The sequence below is a fragment of the Bidens hawaiensis genome, unplaced genomic scaffold, assembly GCF_021521415.1.
Source record: "Bidens hawaiensis isolate Kalapana, Puna unplaced genomic scaffold, B.hawaiensis_p1.1 tig00012888_1, whole genome shotgun sequence".
Taxonomy (NCBI): Eukaryota; Viridiplantae; Streptophyta; class Magnoliopsida; order Asterales; family Asteraceae; genus Bidens; species Bidens hawaiensis.
Window position 1 is genome coordinate 472,379 of NW_027492074.1, and position 16,045 is coordinate 488,423.

The window sequence follows — 16,045 nt, forward strand, 5'->3', positions numbered from 1 at the left end:
TCAAAGGTGACCGAGAAAAAATATCTAACCTACTTATTAAAAGTTATAGATAACATCCATGATAAATAATTTTCACGTTGTAAAATCTTGCAAGGGCTGCACCGCAACTTTAATTCATTGATATGGACACAGCCTAAATGACTAATAAATCTAACACGCAAGGCTTTTGATAATTAAGCCTAATGAGAAAAAATGTGTGATGCACTTTCATGATATCACCCAAAATTCATAAACAGGGCACCCTTTTTTTATTTATTTATTATTAGTTTAATGAATCAGATTTGGGTTGTAATATCTAACCAATTTACAAATGAATCATGCTCGGGTTGGCATGTTTAAACCTTTTGATTAAACATACCAACCTGCCAGAATGCTTAATTAAACAACCAACCAGTTGGCCCATTTTATACATTTATTACAACCCACCAACTTGTTTAATACGTTTATAACTCATTCACAACAACCAGCCCACCCGGTTAACTAGGTTACATGAATCGGTTAAATGAGTTGCATTTGGTAATACGATTTATGCGTCTGGTTATTGTTGATGGTTTTAACACAAAAAAGTATATGGATTATATTCGTGTTTAGTTATTCAAAACGCCAACTTAACACAGTTGACAACCCCTAGATCAATACAGTTATATTATTAAAATAACCATTAATCGAATAACTATAAATTAATTTAAAAACACTTCTGAGTTATCTTTAAAATGATTGAAATAATGTCGTAGGGTCCTAGTTTTCATACACCCTAAGGAGTAAAGAAAAAAAATTACAAGGTAAACCGTCTTTTACTTATATATAATAAGTTGTTGCTAACAAAAAAAAAAGACATATATAATAAGTTGTTGCTAACAAAAAAAAAAGACGATATACGTTTACTAGACATGATGTATGAAAACAAGTCCTCTCATACTCATGTAGGGGACTAGGGTCTACTTTCACTAACCATAAAGATGCTGAGTCCAAATCATATTCATTGTGTTCAATTATTAAAGCAAAAGTTGGAACACCATCAATTATTTCATGGGTCAAATATACACTTCTCCACTAGAAACCAAACCTATACAACAGTCAACATTCAATTACACAAACTCCCAATTTTGACTTTTAAAGTCAACACCCAGCCAAACAATCTTATCTTAAGCAAACCCAGTTAACTTAACAGACACTAAGCCCGGCTAAATTCTTCGTCCTATGTTTCATACCTATATTCATTTACAGGTTTAAAACACACATAATACCGTTTCGTTCTCGGTTTAAAACAAGGTTGGTCCAACACGACACAGTGAGCCATCGCTTATTTAAAATCAATAAAAATGTGATTCTGGCCTGAACTGGACCCGGGTATTAAACGGGCCAGACTATACTAACAACTTCCGGCCCGATCATGTCCAGTTTTGGTTGGTTTACCGATTAGGACAAACTTTTACACAACAAAAATGTTTTAATCTTACCTTACAACTTAATACAACACCATTACACAATATATTACAAACAGGCGAAAGCAGTTCAAATAGATACACTATTTGGAACCCCTCGGCAAGTGACACCGGGTTGTGAACTGGGTGCAAGAAGTTCATATGGCAACACGCCCGCACCACACCGGTTCTTTAAACCCGTGTCTCGGTTCCATCTCTCAATCTCCTTCTCTATCCTCTGAATCTCAGTTGAAAACCCGTAAAACGCTTCCACCATTTCTGCATCCCCAGTCCAGGTGTCGGTCTGTTGTCTCTCACCAATATACTCCTCATCAGGTGAATGAGTAGACAATGTGTCCACCACAGCCATATATTTCGTCGACTGCAACATGCTTGGTAACGCAGACAGAAAATACTTTTGCGGATCTTCAATAAAACTCGTGTATTCGGGATCGTTTTCGTCTGGAATCAGTCGCCGCATTAGTGGCGGACGGTTTGGTACGTAGCCACCATATGGGTACTGACCAAAGTTAAGCGCTGCGTGTTGGGCTGAAGCTAGCCAGATAACGGTTGTCAGGATGGCGTCAGGTCGTCAGGGTTAGCCATCGTGGGCCACCACGTCTCGTGGCGAACATCCTCATGGCCCACATTGATTGACTCTGTGTACCAAGCTTGAAGCTCTCTGTCATTGCATACGTGTGATGACTCTGGATAGTATCGGGTCACATACGTTTTAACCCATTTCTGTATGGCTTCCCAAATCAAAAGCCCGTCAGCAGCATACGGGTAGTCATCGATTAGAAGCTTTAGCCCATGTTTCTGGCTCGGGTCTGGAACCACCATACCCCTATGAGGACAAATACAATCAACATTTTGGTCCTAAGCAGTTTTGATTAAAAAAAATTATTATTAAAAATTTATGTTTATACATACATACCTTCTTATGAGGTCAGCTGGGAGACCTTCTAAATCAAAGTGCCAACTTTTATAAGCAGCAGCACTTATTTCCATAGCATAACGTCCAGGTGTAAAACATTGTTCTATCACACCATCTGCGTTAATTAAGTTCTGGCGCGCAATTGCATTGATTTCTAACGTGTATCTCATATGCGGTTCCAAAAGCTTATATATTGGGTGCATAGCACTCAACTGTCTATGTGCAGACAATATAAACGGTTCCATGGTTGCATGTGTCCGTAACCTGGTTACAAAAGAACAACTTAGTCGATTCATATGATCGATACAAGATTGAAATTACACGTACTGGTGTGCTTACCAGTGGTTTGCAAGCTGGTGAACACCAGCATCATTAGAGCAGACATGGGCTTTAGCCAGTTGCCAGGCCCAATTGCTAGTGGCGTCTACGGGTGGGCTGACCACACGTTTTGACTGTGAACTGGGTAAGGCTCGTGGTAAACTAAGCTCAATTGCAATAGGCTTAAGTGTGCCTGATGGGTTCAAGTAAAATATGGTGCGGGTTGCGTATGCTTTATGCCCATCAAGTGAGTTTATAAGGTCAAGAAATGGTAGATATATGTCATGGTAGTCAATTATGAATAGCTTATTTTGCTCCATAGCCTGTAAAAATGTACAAAATATTCATCATGCTTCGGTCATTATCTCATTATTTTTAAAATTGTACAAGTATTTTCACCTGTTGAACAGTGAGGCCATTAAGATATCGCGATATGTGTTCTTCTTTGAGGGCAGACTCTTGTAGCCCATAGATCTCAGGGTCGAGTTGACTCACTGGTCGGAAAACTTTAAGCTTTTCTATGTTGACCGGGTTGACCCCCGCAAGCGCTTGCCGAGCAAATTCATCATCACGTAACCATGAAAATCTGTCCTCTACAAATACAAAAGATACTATAATATTCCAAGCAGTTTTACAATATTCATAGCTGAGTTACGAGTGTGATGCTTACTTGAAAGAATCTTTGGGACGTCATATTTAAGAAGGCCGCCACCCTGGCTAGACTCATGGAGCCTAGTCACCAAATTTGGAAGCCGAAGTTTTTTTAGTAAATCATCTTGAAGCCCAATTTTGAGGGGGAGTCCTTCACTGTAAAGACCCTCAATTTGTGAAAAACCCTTGAAGTCGTGTTTTTTTGAAATATTTGCCACCATTGAGGGCAGAAGATTATGTAGCACCGCCTTTAACCGACTTGTTGAGAATGTATTTTGCTTTGACTCGTCAAATTGTTCGTCTCTTGGAACATATAACGGAAAAGGCTTCTCCACTCGACTCTCAGCTAAAATATCTGTAAAAATCACACAAAATTAGTCGATGTTACAGTAACTGTATCGCTAACAGGTCAAATCAAAAAAGTTAGCTGAAAGGAAAATAGATTGCATACAACCTTCTAAATCAATAAATCATTTTATTTAGAGACATACTATTATTGTAATAATATTTTTTCTACAATGATCAATAGCATGTTCTGTGAATCATGTTTACACACTAGTGGAAAACACAATTTTATTAGCATATACACAAACAAATACTTTAACTATAAATGGGCCACTCGGGTTACACTTTATCTCTAACGTGACAGAACGGTTAACTCAAAAGGCTAAGATAAAAAGGAAGCCCCAAATTGCATTTTAATTTGATACAACTTCTAAAATTGCTTGCTTTATATCTTGTAATACTATAAAAAGGAAGCATGCCAAACATTCTTACAAGTGGCCCCTAATTGTATTAAATCAATACAGCTTATTAAATCACTTTACCCGAAAAAGAAAGTATTGTAATACTATATTTGCATAATCACTTTTAACAAGCAAACTATTCTGACTACCCAAAAAGTGCCTGTTTGGAACCGACACCGTTACCCAACCCAGTACAGTTAAAGAGAGGTTAAAAACACACACCAGTGTCACTAGGTAAGCGGCCCGTGCGACACCGCCTCGGATAGGGGATCTTTTGACCACCTAATAACGGTCTAATAAAGTCATTTCCCCTGTCAGGATTTCCAAGATCATTGTAAACATCATAATCGTAAATTCGGTCTGATAACTTCCTCACTCCTTTCCCGTCACCTCTTAAAGCTTTAAGCTCTTTTTCTCTTAGTAATTTTAGCCCAGCTGGTGTCTCATCTGGCAGATATGGCTGTTGAATTGTACAATAATATCCATAAGAAGGCGTATGCGTATACAAATTCTACACGTAATTACTTTTATGCAAGTTGTCAATGAATTATTCATTCATCAATTATATCTCATCTGATTAAAAGTTGATATAATTGTTTACTAGTTAAGATTTTAACAACCAGTGACCCTTTTAGTTTTAGCAGCAAATTTAAATTAGGATATAAAGCAACTTACATTTCTTTATCAACTTTTGCAGCCAGGGTTACCTGTTCAACCTTATTTTTAGTGGTTTGTTTTAAATTGTTGATGTGACATTTTATTTGTCAGGTAGTTTATTTGGAAATATATTTCTTTCTTTAAAATATCATATTATTTCAAAGTTGTAGATATCTCAATATAACTTCTTTAACTATTTTTCACATAGGCAATGTTGTGTATGTCGGATCAACTGCTAAATTCGGTAACAAATCGAAAGTTGGATTCTGAAATTTGGGAAAAATTGTAAACTTCATTTCTATTTTATTAAGTTTGCCCTATGTTATATCAAACTACTAGATGAACTTTGTCCCAACTAATGATGGTTTAAGTGTTTAACTTTATGTACGAATATCAATATCTGTCTTAACACATTTTTCATTAGGTTTTTAATTATTTTCCAACTTACTAACTCTAGCGAACTTATCATTAAGCGAACTTAACAATAAGCGAACTTAACATTAAGCGAACTTGTATACGAGCAAACTTATGCAAGCGAACTTATACAAGCGAAGTTGGCCACCAGCGAACTTATTTGGCAGGCGAAGTTAATTAGTTAGGCGAACTTGCTTGCAGGCGAAGTTCGCTTGTAGGCGAAGTTGAGCATTAGCGAACTTACTCAGGCGAAGTTAATCAGTTAGGCGAACTTGCTTGCAAGCGAAGTTAAGCTTGCAGGCGAAGTTGCCCAGCTGCGCCTCTGTTCAATCTTAATCCCCCAAAATCATCATCGTTTTACTGAGAGATCCATGGGTATGGTATTTGACTAACCCGCGATCATTCCTATGGTCGTTTTTGGATAAGATTTGACCCGAAAACACGTAAAGTTTGGACCTTTAATTTCATGAACGTTTAATACAAGATCTACGGTTTATCCTAAATGAACCGTACATGTTTATAGGTTCGCTAGGTTTGTTTTAACGTCAAGTTTGCTACTTTAATACTCGTTTATACCCGATCTTTGCTAGGTTCGAGTTTCACGGATAACTGTTCATAAAAACGTAAACTTTAAGGATAAAGGACATACCTTTACGTGTTTTTAAGGTTACGGTTAGCTTGGTGATGAACTAAAATCTTGTATCTTGCTTGCACGCTCAAGATCTATTAAGTTATAGGCTCGGTTTGGTCTCGGATTGCTCCTTAGCTCGTGGCCGTATATGGTGTAGGAGGTATGTGTGTGTTTTTTGAGTGTGTAGAGATTAGGATGGATAAGATGGATGGAATGGAAAGGATTAGGGTTTAAGGGGGTATTTATACTCCCTTAAGCCTATGGACCTAAGGCCCATATTTCCTTTTGGTCCATAACTAATCCCATCTAATTATCCTACTTAGTCTTCATATTTTGCTATTATTATTATCGTTCCACTAACTCGTTTATTTCACCCAACAAAATAATATATTAAATATTACTTTAGAAGTTTCGGGATGTTACAACTTTACACGGAATTCGAGATGTATAAATACATGTATATCACTAACCGCCAATTAAATATGATAATATTCCCAATATTAGGGGAAGCTAAGAATGAAAAGTCTGGTAATATATGAAATAATATGAAATGCATCACAAATGTCAAATGTAGATCCCAGAAGAGGTCAATATGAATCTGAAGTCAAATATGTCATATGCATATGTAAAGAGTAACTAATGAGTTGCTAGATGCATTCATAAACACAAACAAAGTGACAAATTCACATGTACCCGTTCAAATTCATTTGCTCGAATTAAAGTAATCCAAGTAAGATTACCATAAAAAGAAAATGTGGAAGATATATTGGTTCCAATGATAAAATCCACGAAAATCAAATGAGCAGAATAATGCAGTTGGTATAACCCAAGAAGAGGTTACATGTATAACCATATAAGAGATTATTGATATAATTCCCAAGTGGGGTAAATATCATAGAAGAGACTAATATATTTCTAGAAGAAATGTCAAAGCCCCCAAAGAGGTATATGTCCCATAGGAGACTAATTAGTTTATAAAGTTTCCAGAAGAAACATCGGTATTGAATCGATATAAGATATCTACAAATTATATAGTACAATATGGAACCATAGTTAAACACGTGTATAACGAAATACTTTCATATGCTATAGCAATAGATGTAATCGATGAGAAGATTACGTATCTAAAAACTCTGAAAGAGTGCATACACGGATATGTTTGCATGCCTAGAAGGCTAAATTGAATATGAAAAGCAAAACTTTTTCGGACCTGTAGTCCGAACGCCCATAGACGTCAAACCGGTAGGTTATAAATGGGTTTCTTTATATATAAAAGAAACTAAAAGAATGAGATTTGAGGTGTATGGCACGACTTGTAACACAATGGTTGTTTTCCCAAATCCTAGTAGTTGATTATGAGGAAACGTATTCCCCTGCAGTGGATGCGATAACCATTAGATGTTTTAATCGGCCTCGCAATCTCAGAACGACTTAAGATAAAAGTTATGGATGTTATCACCGTATTGTTGTACGAGACAATTGAACATTACAATTCACATGAATATCACTGAACGGATAAAAATGCCTGAAGCATTAAACACAATATCCCAAGATATGTTTTATGAATCTCAAGATTCTTATATAGTCTCAATAAAACTAGTCGTATATGGAACAAATGACTACGAGTTCGATATTCTATCTATCATAATTTTACTCTTAAAAGTTTATATAATCGCAGTTTACAGTGATGATGTCCTACGTCATCGAGAGACTCTGTCGAACTATTTAAGAGAAAATTTTGAGACGACCAAATTATTCCTCGACCTGTAGATCGAGCATATGTTTAATTGTATATTTATCCATCGATCAAATTACATCTAGAAGATTTTAACATATTTTAATACAAGTAAAGTCGATTCACTATGCACATCATGATTGGTCAGTTACTAGATATACATATGATCCTTACTGTAGAAAGAAAAGCGAGAAGAACTACTTGGTCCAGAAGTACCGTGATTAGAAGTACTTGGTCCAGAAGTACCATGGTTAAACGCAATTGATGCACTAATATGTCTTGTAAATATCACGAGATTGAATATTGCATTATCAATATATGTGCTAGTGAAATACAAATTTAATGCAATATGCTGCACTCTTTTTTCCTTCACTAAGTTTTATCCTAAGAGGTTTCCTTAGTAAGGTTTTTAATGAGGCAACGTAACTGATCAAGTAGCATCAATTTATCTTATAGGTCCTAAAGTATCGATTTAACATAATCCTGAAGCATGTTGTTTATTATTTAAAATACGCGGTGCACGTTGTTTTTCCTTAGCTACGGTTTTGTCCCACCTGGTTTTCATAGAAAGGTTTTTAACGATGCAACATCATTAAGCGTATTAAATGATAAGTTAATATCCTTAAGGACTCGAGACATGGATTTATTTCATGAATAAAATACGGAGTCCCATGTTATGTTTATGCAGGATATCCATCAGACATACACTGAGCTCGACTATAATTCAAATACGCTTTCACTTATGAAGATCCAACATTTACAAGAGGTATGTGATTTAGACCAAATCATGAAGAACCCAGAGATTATATATGAAGACAATATAAATTGCATAGTTCTGATTGGAGACGATTACAACAAAATCAAGTCAAGCAACATCGATAGAAGATTGATTTCTAAAGATTTAGAGATAATGTTCAATTGAGGGGGAGAAATACATACGTTGTACTCTTTTTCCTTAACTAAGTTTTATCCCATTGGGTTTTCTTAGTAATGTTTTAACGAGGCAACTGGTAGCATAACTAATCCCTGCAGTATTAATTAATATAGGTCTAGAAGAACCGAGCCAACATTATCCAGTAGTATAATGTTGATAGTGTATAATAATGTATATCTGAGGGGGAGTGTTATAAACCAGATATACAATACCCTACATAACTATATGTGACGGTTATATTCTTGTATATATATTCTGATGTACTAAACATTTGAGATTGATCATCAATAATATTCTACACAAATTCTCTTTGGATTCTCTGGTTCATTTTATTTGAGGATAGATTCTTAAAATGACCCTTTTAATTTTTTGTTTTCATAAATGCTCATTCAAAACCATCGGCGAGGATGTTGGGCCTAGTTTATGGTTTGAGCTTGTTTATTCTTAGTTGGGCTTGGGTTTTGGGTGCATATGTAAACCGAGAACACTTATGTGTTCTCGGTGGGCTTGTTGGTGTTTGGGCCAGCCTAGGTGTTTGGTTATCCTATATATAGTTTACATCTTGTATAGGGTAAGGGTTGTTGACTTCCAGTTTGTGTTTGATTGTTTTGTAAGTGCTTAAACACCTGACGTATTCAATAATATATGTGTGTTTTGAAGCAATTCTGTGTTACTTTACTTGTTATTATTCGTGTTCTTGAAACACCGAGGATTGGTATTCCGCACCAATACTCGTTTGTTGATATCATATTGTAGTGATCCAGATTCGGGACTTACAATTGGTATCAGAGCCTTGGACGAATTCAGGCTCGTTATTGTGATATCAACGGATTCAAAATAAAAGGGTTTGCTGGTTGTGTTCGTTATTCCGGCGAGAGTGTAATCGGAGAAGAGGAATTCTTATTTTTGGCTCTGGATTGGATTTAATTTGGAAACAAATTAAATTCCTTAGTTCTTGGAAGTTTGTTACAGCAAAATCTGGAAAGTTTAGGGATTTCGGCCAATATCAGCTCCTGGCTAAGTGTAGTTTTCGGCTGCTCTTAGTTCTCGGTTTCACTCTGTTCTCGGCTGGCACAGTGTTCAGTCAAGATCAGTTTTCGGCCAAAGAGTGTTCTCGGTCAATTGATTTGGTCAACATACCTAGTTTTCGGTCAAACATCTTATCCACACTTTGAGTTCTCGGCCAAAGGTGGTTTTCGGTCAAAGAACTGGTCAACGTTGGTGTTTCGGTCAACATTTGTTTTCGGCCAAAGATTGTTCTCGGTCAGCTTTTGTTCTCTGTCAACAACTGATCTCGGCTGTCTGTGGTTCTCGGTCAAAGAATTAGTCAACCATCTAGGTTCTCGGTTTACGTGTCTCAGTGTATTCAACCCAGACTATTAATTTGGGCTTTGCCTTCTTGGACTTAATTTTTAATTGGATCTAAAATAAATCAGTAACAGATTTAAAATGGCCCAGTCAACCAATGGCAGCAACTCCATCAACTCATCACTTCACCAAGAACTTGACTCCATCATGGGCACTGCTACTCGTATTCCCCGTTTATTGTCTCACGAGGGGTTCAGTGAGTGGAAATTCCTTTTTGAACACTATGCCAAAATGGGCCGCGTTGATAGAGGTTTATGAAGGAAATGAGGATATGAAGAGAAGTCGCCAAGATCTGTTGCAACAAAAGTTTAATATGTTCAATAATGTCTTGTGAGAAACACTGGAATCCCAACTTCAAAGGTTCATGTCTCTCGCAACTGAAATGAGAACTGCAGGAATCTTTCTGCAAACCTCAGAAATTAACAAGTTGGTGAATTCTCTGCCGGAAAATTGGGACATGAATGTTGCGGTCATCAAAAAGACCAAGGATCTGAGCAGAATGAGCATGACTGAAATGATAGCCACCATTAAAGCTTGTGATATGGACGATAAACAACAAGCAATAAATCACGCTAGTTCTTACAGTGCTGCGGGATATAATGTTGCTTCTAACAGTGCACTTATGTCTCAAGATAGTTTTTCACTATTCAAGTCTGCTTAACAAACACCACAGGGAAAATTTTAGATGTTTTCGTCCACTCTAGGTCAATCATCATCATCATCTAGCTCGCCCAGTCCGGCACCTGCCTTTTTCACAAAGTCTAGTCAGTCTACAAATGCTTCTGGTAAAACTTCTCCTAGTGCGAACTCCAACCAGATCCCCACTATAACAAAAGAAACTCAAGAGAATATTGCTCTAATGGCGGGATTTATGAATTGTTATCATGCCTTTCTGGCCGGAGACTTAGTTCAGCTGGTTGTTACTGCTGAACTAGATCAGATTCATCCCGATGATGTTGAAGAAATGGACATCTCGTGGCAAATTGCCATGGCTGTTTTCCGTGCAAAGAAGTTTACTAAGAGGACGGGTAGAAGCAATTGGAACATGCCTAATAACCAAAAGGTGGGTTTTAACAAAGAGACCCTCAGATGTTACAATTGTCACGAGCCGAGCCATTTTGCTCGTAAATGCACTAATCCAGCCAAAGATGGAAATACAGAAAGGGCATTGGTTCCAGTTGGAAATGCTCGGGGTGAGGTTGGAGGCAATTTGGGAAACGATGAAAGAGGTATGGTTGCTCAAACGTTTTCGTGGGAAGGTCAGATGGCTGCGCTCAATATTGGGAATCAAACTGCAAATTTCGCAACAGTTGAAGACTCCGAACAGGAAAACACTACTGAGGAGAAGGTCAAGGAACTCCAGTTCGCTTACATGGCATTCACTTCTCCAGATCCATCTGAGGTACGTTTTCAACCATGCTCTTTAAATTGTGGTGAAAAAATAGAAATGTTTAAGCTTCATAACGATAGCCTAATAAGAGATATGGAGAGAATAAATTCAGAAAATTTTAAGCTTAAGAAAAATGAAAAGGGATTTGTAGATAAAATTGAATCTCTTAACAAAGACATTAAGAAACTTAAGTCTGATTTTAGCATAAAGAGCTGTCACCATCGTGATGCCAAACAAGAAATTGCGGAGTTAACTGCCAAACTGGAAGCCTCTAAGCTTGAAATCTTTAATCTAACTAGAAAGTTTGAAAAGGCTGAACTTGATTTTAAAAAATTCGATGGCTCCAGGAAGGTAGTCAACTCAATGATTGAGAATCAGTTGTGGTGGAAGGAAAATGAAGGTGAGGGGATAGGATTCAATTAAGTTCCCCCACCATACAACCACAACTATGTTCCTACTCCTGTTACCAAAGAACAGGAAGAAAAGATAAAGGATTTGAAGTACGGTAAACAAGATAAAGGTGAGGGGACTGGTTCTACTAATGCCGGCTCATCTACCTCAAATATGAATGATTCTAACGTGTCTACTTCATGTGCAGAAAAATTAATTGTGAAGGAGTGGACTGTTAAGGATGATGACCCTTGTTTTGATTTTGATAATAATTTTATTTCTAATGTTTCTTTAGAACTTCCTGTTTTGAATTCTGTTATTCCGACTGTTTGTGTGGGCTCTGTTTTAAAGAGCAAGGATAATTGTGTGATTGATTCGGTTGAAACCTTAAATTCTAATAATGTGATTTCTAATAAAAACAAAATTTCAAAAAATTCAAAAACATCAGAAAAATATGGTGCACCTAAGTTTGTCAAGGAGGGATGCTCTAATGACAAACAAGGTGATAAGTTTAAAAAGAGAAATATGAATTCTCGCAAATCTAAACAAACTGGTCCACACAACCAGTCTAGACAAGGAGCTGACCAGAGTGAATTTTTCATAAAACGTCAGACATGTTTTAACTGTGGCACTCCTGATCATACTGCCAGAAACTGTCCACATCGTCCGTACATTCCATACTATGGATTTTATCAAAGGAATATGCCATATGTGCCACATAATGCATATAGGCAAAGGTTTAGACATTATTCGGCTAGTTCCTTTGACGATGATTGGAATCGAAACAAATCTGGCAGGTTTAGTCCTCATCAGACCAAACCCAACATGATCAGAAGAAGGGTTAGTAAGGGTGTTTCAAGTTCAAAATCTCATATAAACACTAATACTAGACCTAAACAGGAGAAGAAGACGGTTTCATCTAATCACTCTACATCTAAAACACCGGAGATCATGACAACCATTCGTACTTATAATTCCAAATCTTACAGACATAAATGGTTGCCTAAGTCTCCGGCAAAAGCATCAAATCACTCGATTTTTGATGATCAAAAGGATATGTCATGGCAGTCAGTGTCGACCATGGATTAGTCAGGGTCACCCAGTGTAAGCATGGATTGGGTACCAAAATCTAATTAATCCCGCGCTTCGTGCAGGGACAGCTATGGAGGAATATCATCAAACCTTGGTATGTTGATAGTGGCTGTTCCAGGCACATGACAGGGGACATCACCCAGCTACACGACATTCACACTTTTAATGATGGGTATGTGTCCTTTGCGGGAGGAGAGAAAGGAAAAATCACTCAAAAGGGTACTGTAAATAATGGTGTGTTGAAGTTTGAAAATGTCAATTTTGTTCCAGAATTGAAGCACAGTCTTTTAAGCGTGTCACAAATCCGTGACAAAGATTTTTCAAATCATTTTACTAAAAAGGAGTGCTTAATTCTGAAACCTGGTATAATCATACCAGAAGAATGGATTCTTGTTCGAACACAACGAAAAGATAATGCTTATGTGATCGACATGAACCAAAATGTTCCTGACGAAATAACATGTTTGTTTTCAAAAGTGTCAGAACATAATGCGATGCTTTGGCATCGTCGGCTTGGTCATGCAAATATTAAAAATCTGAATCGTCTTGCTAAAAAAAATTTAGTGCGTGGTTTACCAATCAAAGATTTTGTGACTGTTGAAAAATGTGTGGCTTGTGCTTTGGGAAAACATCATCGAAAATATCAGAAGCCTAAGTTAATTAATACCATCTCATCAGTCTTTCGGTTACTTCATATGGACCTCTTCGGGCCGGTTCATGTTTTAAGCCTGTCTCGTAGTTCTTATTGTCTCGTTATTACTGATGACTACTCACGTTTTACATGGGTATTTTTCTTGTCAAATAAGAGCAAAACTGCAGATCTGATCAAGAAGTTTGTGATATTAATGGAGAATCAATTGAACCTAAAGCTGAAAGGAATCAGGTGTGACAATGGAACGGAATTCAAGAATGCAGTTCTAAATCATTTTTGCTCAGAAAAGGGGGTGCTTTGTCAGTACAGCGCTCCAAGGACACCGCAACAAAATGGTGTCGCTGAAAGAAGAAACCGAACCCTGATCGAGGCAGCGAGAAAGATGTTATGTGATTCCAAACTGCCACTATTTTTCTGGGCCGAAGCCATCAATATGGCTTGTTATGTTCAGAACCGGGTAATAATCAATAAGTCCAAGATGAAGACTCCGTATGAGATTGTTTATGGTCATCAACCCACTGTCGCACATTTCAGAGCCTTCAGGTGTCAGTGCACGCTGCTAAATCTAGAAACCACTCCAAAGTTTGGAACTGCAGCTGATGAGTGTTACTTTGTTGGATATGCGGGAAATACAACTTACAGGGTATACAACAAGTCCACTAAACAGATTATAGAATCCTATGAAGTTCGTTGGTTAGAAGAAAATGAGACTGATGCCCGTGTTGGTCCTGATTGGTTATTCAACTACAATGAATTCTTCAAGCCTTTTAATGTGTTTCCAGTCATCATCACAGACTCTCAAGGTGGTTCCACAGTGGAGATTACTCAAGACAGTTCTCAATCACTGTCTCATATTTCTCCGTCACTGGATGATGAGGTTATTGAGATGACTAGTGTTTCGACCACAACCGATAATCAAAACCTATCCAATCTTCACAGACCGATCATTCACAACCAATCTCGTCTGAGAATACTGCAAACGTTGAGGGGGAGAGTTCCGTTCGTCAGATATTCGGGAGCACATTGTTTCCCGACGCCATTCCAGATGAATATGTTGCCGGCACATCGTACTCTCACAGTACAGCAACGTCTGGATGGAAAAACCCCCTCTCTGATTCTGGGGAGAACGTAACAAATCTTCAACCTAACAGTGATGTTTCTGATCAGCTAATTCCGTCAAAAATCCAAAAGAATCATTCGATTGAAAACATCATATGTCCCATTGAAGCAGGTGTGTCCACCAGAAGTCAGACCGGACATATAAACAGTTGTATGTTTTCATGTTTCATATCTCAAATCGAGCCAAAGAATGTTGAAATGGCACTTCAATAACCTAGTTGGGTTGACGCCATGCATGAAGAACTGAATCAATTTGATAAGTTGAAAGTATGGAGATTAATTAAACTGCCAGAAGGGAAGAAAGCTCTTGATACAAGATGGGTATTTAGAATCAAGCAAGATGACACCGGGGTTATTGTTCGTAATAAGGCTCGACTGGTAGTTCGTGGGTTTCGCCAGGTAGAATTGTTAGATTACACAGAGGTCTATGCTCCAGTAGCTAGACTTGAGGCAATTAGAATTTTTCTGGCCTATGCATCGTATATGGGTTTTACAATTTATCAGATGGATGTTAAAACAGCGTTTTTGTATGGTGAGGTCAAAGAAGAGATTTATGTCGATCAGCCACCGGGTTTCGTTGACTCTAAGAAGCCAAATCATGTTTACAAGTTAGACAAGGCTCTGTACAGGTTACATCAGGCTCCAGAAGCGTGGTATGCTACACTGACCGCGCACCTACTTGACCACGGTTACAAGCGGGGAACGATTGATCAAACTTTGTTCCGGAAAACTGTCGGAAAGGATTTGATTTTGGTCCAGATTTATGTTGATGACATCATCTTCGGTTCCACCAGTGCTGACTTGTGCAAAGAATTTGAAGGCGTTATGAAGAAAAGATTTGAGATGAGCTCGTTGGGTGAAATGACAACTTTTCTGGGGTTACATGTTCGGCAAAGTCCAACGGGAATTCTGTTACATCAAGGAAAGTATGTTGAAGATATGTTGGCTAAGTTTGAACTTCAAGATTCAAGGAGTGCTAATACTCCAATGGCAGAAAGACCACTATTGTCGTCTGATCCTGAAGGGAGTCCCATAGATCAAACATACTATCGATCGATGATCGGGTCTCTGATGTATCTCACAGCCAGCTGTCCCGACATAATGTTCGCTGTCTACCAATGTGCTCACTTCCAGGCTAATCCTAAACTCTCTCATTTAATTGCTTTTAAACGTATATTTAGATATCTGAAGGGACAACCGAAGTTAGGTCTTTGGTATCCCAAACAATCAGAATTTGATCTTTATGCTTTTGCTGATAGCAATTATGGTGGAGATGACATTGACAGGAAATCCACGTCAGCTAGCTGCCAGTTTCTCGGAGATCGGCTCATTTCATGGCAGTGTAAGAAATAACAAACAGTGTCTACTTCGAGAGCCGAATCAGAGTATGTTGCTGCTTCCGCTTGCAGCTCTCAGGTTATCTAGATGCAAAATCAGTTACTGGATTACGGTTTGGAATTTCTTGACACTCCTATTTTCTGTGATAATGATGCAGCCATTGCTATTGTGAAAAAAAATAATCCAACATTCTAAAAACAAGCACATCGATATTAAAATTCATTTTATTCGTGACTGTTTTGACCGAAA

General features: G+C 37.7%; 1 pseudogene across 1 annotated transcript; it reads right to left on the bottom strand.

The window, feature by feature from the left end:
• Nucleotides 1-931: 931 nt before the first annotated feature.
• On the bottom strand, nucleotides 932-7,762 carry LOC143542479 (lipoxygenase 1, chloroplastic-like; annotated as a pseudogene). The gene is made up of 7 exons (XR_013136910.1): nucleotides 7,730-7,762; nucleotides 4,299-4,587; nucleotides 3,350-3,685; nucleotides 3,079-3,272; nucleotides 2,701-3,002; nucleotides 2,362-2,625; nucleotides 932-2,271 (listed from the first exon to the last, which is right to left on the bottom strand). The product of XR_013136910.1 is annotated as a lipoxygenase 1, chloroplastic-like (transcript).
• Between the last annotated feature and the right edge of the window lie 8,283 nt (nucleotides 7,763-16,045).